Here is a 14084-nt window from a genome sequence, read left to right as displayed (position 1 = left end):
TAGAAAATGCAAGATCGAGGACTCTTTGGCCAGAAATATGTTCTGGAGGTCAAAAGGGACCCTCTGTATAGCTGATTTATCATCAAAAGGAGTCTATAACTTTCTAAAGTTTGAAAAAAATTTAGGACACTTTGACCACAAATAAGTTCAAAAGGTCAGATATGGACATCTATATGGCTTATGAAGCATCAGAAGGAGTCTATGAGTATGTATAGAAAACGCAAGATTCAGGACTCTTTGGCCAGAAATATGTTCAGTAGGTCAGAAGGGGCCCTCTGTATAGCTGATTTATCATCAAAAGGAGTCTATAACTTTATATAGTTTGAAAAAATGTTAGGACACTTTGACCACAAATAAGTTCAAAAAGTCAGATATGGAAATCTATATGGCTTATGAAGCACCAGAAGGAGTCTATGAGTATGTATAGAAAGCCCAAGATCGAGGACTCTTTGGCCAGAAATATGTTCAGTAGGTCAGAAGGGGCACTCTGTATAGCTGATTTATCATCAAAAGGAGTCTATAACTTTCTATAGTTTGAAAAAATGTTAGGACACTTTGACCACAAATAAGTTCAGAAGGTCAGATATGGACATCTATATGGCTTATGAAGCATCAGAAGGAGTCTATGAGTATGTATAGAAAGCCCAAGATCGAGGACTCTTTGGCCAGAAATATGTTCAGTAGGTCAAAAGGGGCCCTCTGTATAGCTGATTTATCATCAAAAGGAGTCTATAACTTTAAATAGTTTGATTTTTTTTTAGGACACTTTGACCACAAATAAGTTCAAAAGGTCAGATATGGACATCTATATGGCTTATGAAGCATCAGAAGGAGTCTATGAGTATGTATAGAAAACGCAAGATCGAGGACTCTTTGGCCAGAAATATGTTCAGTAGGTCAGAAGGGGCCCTCTGGATAGCTGATTTATCATCAAAAGGAGTCTATAACTTTATATAGTTTGAAAAAATGTTAGGACACCTTGACCACAAATAGGTTCAAAAGGTCAGATATGGACATCTATATGGCTTATGAAGCATTAGAAGGAATCTATGAGTATGTATAGAAAGCATAAGATCAAGGACTCTTTGGCCAGAAACATGTTCAGGAGGTAAAAAAGGGGACCTCTGTATAGCTGACTTATCATCAAAAGGAGTCTATAACTTTATATAGTTTTAATTTTTTTTAGGACACTTTGACCACAAATAAGTTCAAAAGATCAGATATGGACATCTATATGGCTTATGAAGCATCAGAAGGAATCTATGAGTATGTATAGAAAGCCCAAGACGAGGACTCTTTGGCCAGAAATACGTTCAGGAGAGGACACATTGACCACAAATAAGTTCAAAAAGTCAGATATGGAAATCTATATGGCTTATGAAGCACAAGAAGGAGTCTATGAGTATGTATAGAAAGCCCAAGATCGAGGACTCTTTGGCCAGAAATATGTTCTGGAGGTCAAAAGGGGACCTCTGTATAGCTGATTTATCATCAAAAGGAGTCTAAAACTTTCTATAGTTTGAAATATTTTGAGGACACTTTGACCACAAATAATTTCAAAAGGTCAGATATGGACATCTATATGGCTTATGAAGCATCAGAAGGAGTCTATGAGCATGTATAGAAAACGCAAGATCGAGGCCTCTTTGGCCAGAAATATGTTCAGTAGGTCAAAAGGGGCCCTCTGTATAGCTGATTTATCATCAAAAGGAGTCTATAACTTTCTATAGTTTGAAAAAATGTTAGGACACTTTGACCACAAATAAGTTCAAAAGGTCAGATATGGACATCTATATGGCTTATGAAGCATCAGAAGGAGTCTATGAGTATGTATAGAAAGCCCAAGATCAAGGACTCTTTTGCCAGAAATTTGTTCAGGAAGTCAAAAGGGGCACTCTGTATAGCTGATTTATCATCAAAAGGAGTCTATAACTTTAAATAGTTTGATTTTTTTTTATGACACTTTGACCACAAATAAGTTCAAAAGGTCAGATATGGACATCTATATGGCTTATGAAGCATGAGAAGGAGTCTATGAGTATGTATAGAAAGCCCAAGATCGAGGACTCTTTGGCCAGAAATATGTTCAGGAGGTCAAAAGGGGCCCTCTGTATTGCTGATTTATCATCAAAAGGAGTCTATAACTTTCTATAGTTTGAAAAAATTTTAGGACACTTTGACCACAAATAAGTTCAAAAGGTCAGATATGGACATCTATATGGCTTATGAAGCATCAGAAGGAGTCTATGAGTATGTATAGAAAACGCAAGATCGAGGACTCTTTGGCCAGAAATATGTTCAGTAGGTCAGAAGGGGCCCTCTGGATAGCTGATTTATCATCAAAAGGAGTCTATAACTTTATATAGTTTGAAAAAATGTTAGGACACCTTGACCACAAATAGGTTCAAAAGGTCAGATATGGACATCTATATGGCTTATGAAGCATTAGAAGGAATCTATGAGTATGTATAGAAAGCATAAGATCAAGGACTCTTTGGCCAGAAACATGTTCAGGAGGTAAAAAAGGGGACCTCTGTATAGCTGACTTATCATCAAAAGGAGTCTATAACTTTATATAGTTTTAATTTTTTTTAGGACACTTTGACCACAAATAAGTTCAAAAGATCAGATATGGACATCTATATGGCTTATGAAGCATCAGAAGGAATCTATGAGTATGTATAGAAAGCCCAAGACGAGGACTCTTTGGCCAGAAATACGTTCAGGAGAGGACACATTGACCACAAATAAGTTCAAAAAGTCAGATATGGAAATCTATATGGCTTATGAAGCACAAGAAGGAGTCTATGAGTATGTATAGAAAGCCCAAGATCGAGGACTCTTTGGCCAGAAATATGTTCTGGAGGTCAAAAGGGGACCTCTGTATAGCTGATTTATCATCAAAAGGAGTCTAAAACTTTCTATAGTTTGAAAAAATGTTAGGACACTTTGACCACAAATAAGTTCAAAAGGTCAGATATGGACATCTATATGGCTTATGAAGCATCAGAAGGAGTCTATGAGTATGTATAGAAAGCCCAAGATCAAAGACTCTTTTGCCAGAAATTTGTTCAGGAAGTCAAAAGGGGACCTCTGTATAGCTGATTTATCATCAAAAGGAGTCTATAACTTTCTATAGTTTGAAAAAATGTTAGGACACTTTGACCACAAATAAGTTCAAAAGGTCAGATATGGACATCTATATGGCTTATGAAGCATCAGAAGGAGTCTATGAGTATGTATAGAAAGCCCAAGATCAAGGACTCTTTTGCCAGAAATTTGTTCAGGAAGTCAAAAGGGGACCTCTGTATAGCTGATTTATCATCAAAAGGAGTCTATAACTTTATATAGTTTGAAAAATGTTGAGGACACTTTGACCACAAATAAGTTTAAAAGGTCAGATATGGACATCTATATGACTTATGAAGCATCAGAAGGAGTCTATGAGTATGTATAGAAAGCCCAAGACGAGGACTCTTTGGCCAGAAATACGTTCAGGAGAGGACACATTGACCACAAATAAGTTCAAAAAGTCAGATATGGAAATCTATATGGCTTATGAAGCACAAGAAGGAGTCTATGAGTATGTATAGAAAGCCCAAGATCGAGGACTCTTTGGCCAGAAATATGTTCTGGAGGTCAAAAGGGGACCTCTGTATAGCTGATTTATCATCAAAAGGAGTCTAAAACTTTCTATAGTTTGAAATATTTTGAGGACACTTTGACCACAAATAATTTCAAAAGGTCAGATATGGACATCTATATGGCTTATGAAGCATCAGAAGGAGTCTATGAGCATGTATAGAAAACGCAAGATCGAGGCCTCTTTGGCCAGAAATATGTTCAGTAGGTCAAAAGGGGCCCTCTGTATAGCTGATTTATCATCAAAAGGAGTCTATAACTTTCTATAGTTTGAAAAAATGTTAGGACACTTTGACCACAAATAAGTTCAAAAGGTCAGATATGGACATCTATATGGCTTATGAAGCATCAGAAGGAGTCTATGAGTATGTATAGAAAGCCCAAGATCAAGGACTCTTTTGCCAGAAATTTGTTCAGGAAGTCAAAAGGGGCACTCTGTATAGCTGATTTATCATCAAAAGGAGTCTATAACTTTAAATAGTTTGATTTTTTTTTATGACACTTTGACCACAAATAAGTTCAAAAGGTCAGATATGGACATCTATATGGCTTATGAAGCATGAGAAGGAGTCTATGAGTATGTATAGAAAGCCCAAGATCGAGGACTCTTTGGCCAGAAATATGTTCAGGAGGTCAAAAGGGGCCCTCTGTATTGCTGATTTATCATCAAAAGGAGTCTATAACTTTCTATAGTTTGAAAAAATTTTAGGACACTTTGACCACAAATAAGTTCAAAAGGTCAGATATGGACATCTATATGGCTTATGAAGCATCAGAAGGAGTCTATGAGTATGTATAGAAAACGCAAGATCGAGGACTCTTTGGCCAGAAATATGTTCAGTAGGTCAGAAGGGGCCCTCTGGATAGCTGATTTATCATCAAAAGGAGTCTATAACTTTATATAGTTTGAAAAAATGTTAGGACACCTTGACCACAAATAGGTTCAAAAGGTCAGATATGGACATCTATATGGCTTATGAAGCATTTGAAGGAATCTATGAGTATGTATAGAAAGCATAAGATCAAGGACTCTTTGGCCAGAAACATGTTCAGGAGGTAAAAAAGGGGACCTCTGTATAGCTGACTTATCATCAAAAGGAGTCTATAACTTTATATAGTTTTAATTTTTTTTAGGACACTTTGACCACAAATAAGTTCAAAAGATCAGATATGGACATCTATATGGCTTATGAAGCATCAGAAGGAATCTATGAGTATGTATAGAAAGCCCAAGACGAGGACTCTTTGGCCAGAAATACGTTCAGGAGAGGACACATTGACCACAAATAAGTTCAAAAAGTCAGATATGGAAATCTATATGGCTTATGAAGCACAAGAAGGAGTCTATGAGTATGTATAGAAAGCCCAAGATCGAGGACTCTTTGGCCAGAAATATGTTCTGGAGGTCAAAAGGGGACCTCTGTATAGCTGATTTATCATCAAAAGGAGTCTAAAACTTTCTATAGTTTGAAAAAATGTTAGGACACTTTGACCACAAATAAGTTCAAAAGGTCAGATATGGACATCTATATGGCTTATGAAGCATCAGAAGGAGTCTATGAGTATGTATAGAAAGCCCAAGATCAAAGACTCTTTTGCCAGAAATTTGTTCAGGAAGTCAAAAGGGGACCTCTGTATAGCTGATTTATCATCAAAAGGAGTCTATAACTTTCTATAGTTTGAAAAAATGTTAGGACACTTTGACCACAAATAAGTTCAAAAGGTCAGATATGGACATCTATATGGCTTATGAAGCATCAGAAGGAGTCTATGAGTATGTATAGAAAGCCCAGAATCAAGGACTCTTTTGCCAGAAATTTGTTCAGGAAGTCAAAAGGGGACCTCTGTATAGCTGATTTATCATCAAAAGGAGTCTATAACTTTATATAGTTTGAAAAATGTTGAGGACACTTTGACCACAAATAAGTTTAAAAGGTCAGATATGGACATCTATATGACTTATGAAGCATCAGAAGGAGTCTATGAGTATGTATAGAAAACGCAAGATCGAGGACTCTTTGGCCAGAAATTTGTTCAGTAGGTCAGAAGGGGCCCTCTGTATAGCTGATTTATCATCAAAAGGAGTCTATAACTTTATATAGTTTGAAAAAATTTTAGGACACTTTGACCACAAATAAGTTCAAAAGGTCAGATATGGACATCTATATGGCTTATGAAGCATCAGAAGGAGTCTATGAGCATGTATAGAAAACGCAAGATCGAGGCCTCTTTGGCCAGAAATATGTTCAGTAGGTCAAAAGGGGCCCTCTGTATAGCTGATTTATCATCAAAAGGAGTCTATAACTTTCTATAGTTTGAAAAAATGTTAGGACACTTTGACCACAAATAAGTTCAAAAGGTCAGATATGGACATCTATATGGCTTATGAAGCATCAGAAGGAGTCTATGAGTATGTATAGAAAGCCCAAGATCAAGGACTCTTTTGCCAGAAATTTGTTCAGTAAGTCAAAAGGGGACCTCTGTATAGCTGATTTATCATCAAAAGGAGTCTATAACTTTCTATAGTTTGAAAAAATGTTAGGACACTTTGACCACAAATAAGTTCAAAAGGTCAGATATGGACATCTATATGGCTTATGAAGCATCAGAAGGAGTCTATGAGTATGTATAGAAAGCCCAAGATCAAGGACTCTTTTGCCAGAAATTTGTTCAGGAAGTCAAAAGGGGACCTCTGTATAGCTGATTTATCATCAAAAGGAGTCTATAACTTTATATAGTTTGAAAAATGTTGAGGACACTTTGACCACAAATAAGTTTAAAAGGTCAGATATGGACATCTATATGACTTATGAAGCATCAGAAGGAGTCTATGAGTATGTATAGAAAATGCAAGATCGAGGCCTCTTTGGCCAGAAATATGTTCAGTAGGTCAAAAGGGGCCCTCTGTATAGCTGATTTATCATCAAAAGGAGTCTATAACTTTCTATAGTTTGAAATAATGTTAGAACACTTTGACCACAAATAAGTTCAAAAGGTCAGATATGGACATCATATGGCTTATGAAGCATCAGAAGGAGTCTATGAGTATGTATAGAAAGCCCAAGATCAAGGACTCTTTTGCCAGAAATTTGTTCAGGAAGTCAAAAGGGGACCTCTGTATAGCTGATTTATCATCAAAAGGAGTCTATAACTTTCTATAGTTTGAAAAATTTTGAGGACACTTTGACCACAAATAAGTTCAAAAGTTCAGATATGGACATCTCTATGGCTTATGAAGCATCAGAAGGAGTCTATGAGTATGTATAGAAAGCCCAAGATCAAGGACTCTTTTGCCAGAAATTTGTTCAGGAAGTCAAAAGGGGACCTCTGTATAGCTGATTTATCATCAAAAGGAGTCTATAACTTTCTATAGTCTGAAAAATTTTGAGGACACTTTGACCACAAATAAGTTCAAAAGTTCAGATATGGACATCTCTATGGCTTATGAAGCATCAGAAGGAGTCTATGAGTATGTATAGAAAGCCCAAGATCGAGGACTCTTTGGCCAGAAATATGTTCAGGAGGTAAAAGGGGGCCCTCTGTATTGCTGATTTATCATCAAAAGGAGTCTAAAACTTTCTATAGTTTGAAAAAATGTTAGGACACTTTGACCACAAATAAGTTCAAAAGGTCAGATATGGACATCTATATGGCTTATGAAGCATCAGAAGGAGTCTATGAGTATGTATAGAAAGCCCAAGATCAAGGACTCTTGCCAGAAATTTGTTCAGGAAGTCAAAAGGGGACCTCTGTATAGCTGATTTATCATCAAAAGGAGTCTATAACTTTATATAGTTTGAATTTTTTTTAGGACACTTTGGCCACAAATAAGTTCAAAAGGTCAGATATGGACATCTATATGGCTTATGAAGCATCAGAAGGAGTCTATGAGTATGTATAGAAAGCCCAAGATCGAGGACTCTTTGGCCAGAAATATGTTCAGTAGGTCAGAAGGGGCCCTCTGTATAGCTGATTTATCATCAGAAGGAGTCTATGAGTATGTATAGAAAATGCAAGATCGAGGACTCTTTGGCCAGAAATATGTTCTGGAGGTCAAAAGGGACCCTCTGTATAGCTGATTTATCATCAAAAGGAGTCTATAACTTTCTATAGTTTGAAAAAAATTTAGGACACTTTGACCACAAATAAGTTCAAAAGGTCAGATATAGACATCTATATGGCTTATGAAGCATCAGAAGGAGTCTATGAGTATGTATAGAAAACGCAAGATTGAGGACTCTTTGGCCAGAAATATGTTCAGTAGGTCAGAAGGGGCCCTCTGTATAGCTGATTTATCATCAAAAGGAGTCTATAACTTTATATAGTTTGAAAAAATGTTAGGACACTTTGACCACAAATAAGTTCAAAAAGTCAGATATGGAAATCTATATGGCTTATGAAGCACCAGAAGGAGTCTATGAGTATGTATAGAAAGCCCAAGATCGAGGACTCTTTGGCCAGAAATATGTTCAGGAAGTCAAAAGGAGACCTCTGTATAGCTGATTTATCATCAAAAGGAGTCTATAACTTTATATAGTTTGATTTTTTTTTAGGACACTTTGACCACAAATAAGTTCAAAAGGTCAGATATGGACATCTATATGGCTTATGAAGCATCAGAAGGAGTCTATGAGTATGTATAGAAAGCCCAAGATCGAGGACTCTTTGGCCAGAAATATGTTCAGGAGTTCAAAAGGGGACCTCTGTATAGCTGACTTATCATCAAAAGGAGTCTATAACTTTATATAGTTTGAATTTTTTTTAGGACACTTTGACCACAAATAAGTTCAAAATGTCAGTTATGGAAATCTATATGGCTTATGAAGCACCAGAAGGAGTCTATGAGTATGTATAGAAAGCCCAAGATCGAGGACTCTTTGGCCAGAAATATGTTCAGGAGGTCAAAAGGGGACCTCTGTATAGCTGATTTATCATCAAAAGGAGTCTATAACTTTATATAGTTTGAAAAATTGTTAGGACACTTTGACCACAAATAAGTTCAAAAGGTCAGATATGGACATCTATATGGCTTATGAAGCATCAGAAGGAGTCTATGAGTATGTATAGAAAGCCCAAGATCGAGGACTCTTTGGCCAGAAATATGTTCATTAGGTCAAAAGGGGCCCTCTGTATAGCTGATTTATCATCAAAAGGAGTCTATAACTTTAAATAGTTTGATTTTTTTTTAGGACACTTTGACCACAAATAAGTTCAAAAGGTCAGATATGGACATCTATATGGCTTATGAAGCATGAGAAGGAGTCTATGAGTATATATAGAAAGCCCAAGATCGAGGACTCTTTGGCCAGAAATATGTTCAGGAGGTCAAAAGGGGCCCTCTGGATAGCTGATTTATCATCAAAAGGAGTCTATAACTTTATATAGTTTGAAAAAATGTTAGGACACTTTGACCACAAATAGGTTCAAAAGGTCAGATATGGACATCTATATGGCTTATGAAGCATCAGAAGGAATCTATGAGTATGTATAGAAAGCCCAAGATCGAGGACTCTTTGGCCAGAAATATGTTCAGGAGAGGACACATTGACCACAAATAAGTTCAAAAAGTCAGATTTGGAAATCTATATGGCTTATGAAGCACAAGAAGGAGTCTATGAGTATGTATAGAAAGCCCAAGATCGAGGACTCTTTGGCCAGAAATATGTTCTGGAGGTCAAAAGGGGACCTCTGTATAGCTGATTTATCATCAAAAGGAGTCTAAAACTTTCTATAGTTTGAAATATTTTGAGGACACTTTGACCACAAATAATTTCAAAAGGTCAGATATGGACATCTATATGGCTTATGAAGCATCAGAAGGAGTCTATGAGCATGTATAGAAAACGCAAGATCGAGGCCTCTTTGGCCAGTAATATGTTCAGTAGGTCAAAAGGGGCCCTCTGTATAGCTGATTTATCATCAAAAGGAGTCTATAACTTTCTATAGTTTGAAAAAATGTTAGGACACTTTGACCACAAATAAGTTCAAAAGGTCAGATATGGACATCTATATGGCTTATGAAGCATCAGAAGGAGTCTATGAGTATGTATAGAAAACGCAAGATCGAGGACTCTTTGGCCAGAAATATGTTCAGTAGGTCAGAAGGGGCCCTCTGGATAGCTGATTTATCATCAAAAGGAGTCTATAACTTTATATAGTTTGAAAAAATGTTAGGACACCTTGACCACAAATAGGTTCAAAAGGTCAGATATGGACATCTATATGGCTTATGAAGCATTTGAAGGAATCTATGAGTATGTATAGAAAGCATAAGATCAAGGACTCTTTGGCCAGAAACATGTTCAGGAGGTAAAAAAGGGGACCTCTGTATAGCTGACTTATCATCAAAAGGAGTCTATAACTTTATATAGTTTTAATTTTTTTTAGGACACTTTGACCACAAATAAGTTCAAAAGATCAGATATGGACATCTATATGGCTTATGAAGCATCAGAAGGAATCTATGAGTATGTATAGAAAGCCCAAGACGAGGACTCTTTGGCCAGAAATACGTTCAGGAGAGGACACATTGACCACAAATAAGTTCAAAAAGTCAGATATGGAAATCTATATGGCTTATGAAGCACAAGAAGGAGTCTATGAGTATGTATAGAAAGCCCAAGATCGAGGACTCTTTGGCCAGAAATATGTTCAGTAGGTCAAAAGGGGCCCTCTGTATAGCTGATTTATCATCAAAAGGATTCTATAACTTTCTATAGTTTGATTTTTTTTTAGGACACTTTGACCACAAATAAGTTCAAAGGTCAGATATGGACATCTATATGGCTTATGAAGCATCAGAAGGAGTCTATGAGTATGTATAGAAAACGCAAGATCGAGGACTCTTTGGCCAGAAATATGTTCAGTAGGTCAGAAGGGGACCTCTGTATAGCTGATTTATCATCAAAAGGAGTCTATAAATTTCTATAGTTTGAAAAAATGTTAGGACACTTTGACCACAAATAAGTTCAAAAGGTCAGATATGAACATCTATATGGCTTATGAAGCATCAGAAGGAGTCTATGAGTATGTATAGGAAGCCCAAGATTGAGGACTCTTTGGCCAGAAATATGTTCAGTAGGTCAAAAGGGGACCTCTGTATAGCTGATTTATCATCAAAAGGAGTCTATAACTTTCTATAGTTTGAAAAAATGTTAGGACACTTTGACCACAAATAAGTTCAAAAGGTCAGATATGGACATCTATATGGCTTATGAAGCATCAGAAGGAGTCTATGAGTATGTATAGAAAGCCCAAGATCGAGGACTCTTTGGCCAGAAATATGTTCAGAAGTTCAAAAGGGGACCTCTGTATAGCTGACTTATCATCAAAAGGAGTCTATAACTTTATATAGTTTGAATTTTTTTTAGGACACTTTGACCACAAATAAGTTCAAAATGTCAGTTATGGAAATCTATATGGCTTATGAAGCACCAGAAGGAGTCTATGAGTATGTATAGAAAGCCCAAGATCGAGGACTCTTTGGCCAGAAATATGTTCAGGAGGTCAAAAGGGGACCTCTGTATAGCTGATTTATCATCAAAAGGAGTCTATAACTTTAAATAGTTTGATTTTTTTTTAGGACACTTTGACCACAAATAAGTTAAAAAGGTCAGATATGGACATCTATATGGCTTATGAAGCATGAGAAGGAGTCTATGAGTATGTATAGAAAGCCCAAGATTGAGGACTCTTTGGCCAGAAATATGTTCAGGAGGTCAAAAGGGGCCCTCTGTATTGCTGATTTATCATCAAAAGGAGTCTATAACTTTCTATAGTTTGAAAAAATTTTAGGACACTTTGACCACAAATAAGTTCAAAAGGTCAGATATGGACATCTATATGGCTTATGAAGCATCAGAAGGAGTCTATGAGTATGTATAGAAAACGCAAGATCGAGGACTCTTTGGCCAGAAATATGTTCAGTAGGTCAGAAGGGGCCCTCTGGATAGCTGATTTATCATCAAAAGGAGTCTATAACTTTATATAGTTTGAAAAAATGTTATGACACCTTGACCACAAATAGGTTCAAAAGGTCAGATATGGACATCTATATGGCTTATGAAGCATTAGAAGGAATCTATGAGTATGTATAGAAAGCCCAAGATCGAGGACTCTTTGGCCAGAAATATGTTCAGTAGGTCAGAAGGGGCACTCTGTATAGCTGATTTATCATCAAAAGGAGTCTATAACTTTCTATAGTTTGAAAAAATGTTAGGACACTTTGACCACAAATAAGTTCAAAAGGTCAGATATGGACATCTATATGGCTTATGAAGCATCAGAAGGAGTCTATGAGTATGTATAGAAAGCCCAAGATCAAGGACTCTTTTGCCAGAAATTTGTTCAGGAAGTCAAAAGGGGACCTCTGTATAGCTGATTTATCATCAAAAGGAGTCTATAACTTTATATAGTTTGAAAAATGTTGAGGACACTTTGACCACAAATAAGTTTAAAAGGTCAGATATGGACATCTATATGACTTATGAAGCATCAGAAGGAGTCTATGAGTATGTATAGAAAATGCAAGATCGAGGCCTCTTTGGCCAGAAATATGTTCAGTAGGTCAAAAGGGGCCCTCTGTATAGCTGATTTATCATCAAAAGGAGTCTATAACTTTCTATAGTTTGAAATAATGTTAGAACACTTTGACCACAAATAAGTTCAAAAGGTCAGATATGGACATCATATGGCTTATGAAGCATCAGAAGGAGTCTATGAGTATGTATAGAAAATGCAAGATCGAGGCCTCTTTGGCCAGAAATATGTTCAGTAGGTCAAAAGGGGCCCTCTGTATAGCTGATTTATCATCAAAAGGAGTCTATAACTTTCTATAGTTTGAAATAATGTTAGAACACTTTGACCACAAATAAGTTCAAAAGGTCAGATATGGACATCATATGGCTTATGAAGCATCAGAAGGAGTCTATGAGTATGTATAGAAAGCCCAAGATCAAGGACTCTTTTGCCAGAAATTTGTTCAGGAAGTCAAAAGGGGACCTCTGTATAGCTGATTTATCATCAAAAGGAGTCTATAACTTTCTATAGTTTGAAAAATTTTGAGGACACTTTGACCACAAATAAGTTCAAAAGTTCAGATATGGACATCTCTATGGCTTATGAAGCATCAGAAGGAGTCTATGAGTATGTATAGAAAGCCCAAGATCAAGGACTCTTTTGCCAGACATTTGTTCAGGAAGTCAAAAGGGGACCTCTGTATAGCTGATTTATCATCAAAAGGAGTCTATAACTTTCTATAGTTTGAAAAATTTTGAGGACACTTTGACCACAAATAAGTTCAAAAGTTCAGATATGGACATCTCTATGGCTTATGAAGCATCAGAAGGAGTCTATGAGTATGTATAGAAAGCCCAAGATCGAGGACTCTTTGGCCAGAAATATGTTCAGGAGGTAAAAGGGGGCCCTCTGTATTGCTGATTTATCATCAAAAGGAGTCTAAAACTTTCTATAGTTTGAAAAAATGTTAGGACACTTTGACCACAAATAAGTTCAAAAGGTCAGATATGGACATCTATATGGCTTATGAAGCATCAGAAGGAGTCTATGAGTATGTATAGAAAGCCCAAGATCGAGGACTCTTTGGCCAGAAATATGTTCAGTAGGTCAAAAGGGGCCCTCTGTATAGCTGATTTATCATCAAAAGGAGTCTATAACTTTCTATAGTTTGATTTTTTTTTAGGACACTTTGACCACAAATAAGTTCAAAGGTCAGATATGGACATCTATATGGCTTATGAAGCATCAGAAGGAGTCTATGAGTATGTATAGAAAACGCAAGATCGAGGACTCTTTGGCCAGAAATATGTTCAGTAGGTCAGAAGGGGACCTCTGTATAGCTGATTTATCATCAAAAGGAGTCTATAAATTTCTATAGTTTGAAAAAATGTTAGGACACTTTGACCACAAATAAGTTCAAAAGGTCAGATATGAACATCTATATGGCTTATGAAGCATCAGAAGGAGTCTATGAGTATGTATAGGAAGCCCAAGATTGAGGACTCTTTGGCCAGAAATATGTTCAGTAGGTCAAAAGGGGACCTCTGTATAGCTGATTTATCATCAAAAGGAGTCTATAACTTTCTATAGTTTGAAAAAATGTTAGGACACTTTGACCACAAATAAGTTCAAAAGGTCAGATATGGACATCTATATGGCTTATGAAGCATCAGAAGGAGTCTATGAGTATGTATAGAAAGCCCAAGATCGAGGACTCTTTGGCCAGAAATATGTTCAGAAGTTCAAAAGGGGACCTCTGTATAGCTGACTTATCATCAAAAGGAGTCTATAACTTTATATAGTTTGAATTTTTTTTAGGACACTTTGACCACAAATAAGTTCAAAATGTCAGTTATGGAAATCTATATGGCTTATGAAGCACCAGAAGGAGTCTATGAGTATGTATAGAAAGCCCAAGATCGAGG

The sequence above is a fragment of the Abramis brama genome (genome assembly GCF_963993115.1).
Source record: "Abramis brama genome assembly, chromosome: 21".
Classification (NCBI taxonomy): domain Eukaryota; kingdom Metazoa; phylum Chordata; class Actinopteri; order Cypriniformes; family Leuciscidae; genus Abramis; species Abramis brama.
The sequence above is the reverse complement of the archived record's forward strand: the minus strand, read 5'-3'. Positions refer to the sequence as shown.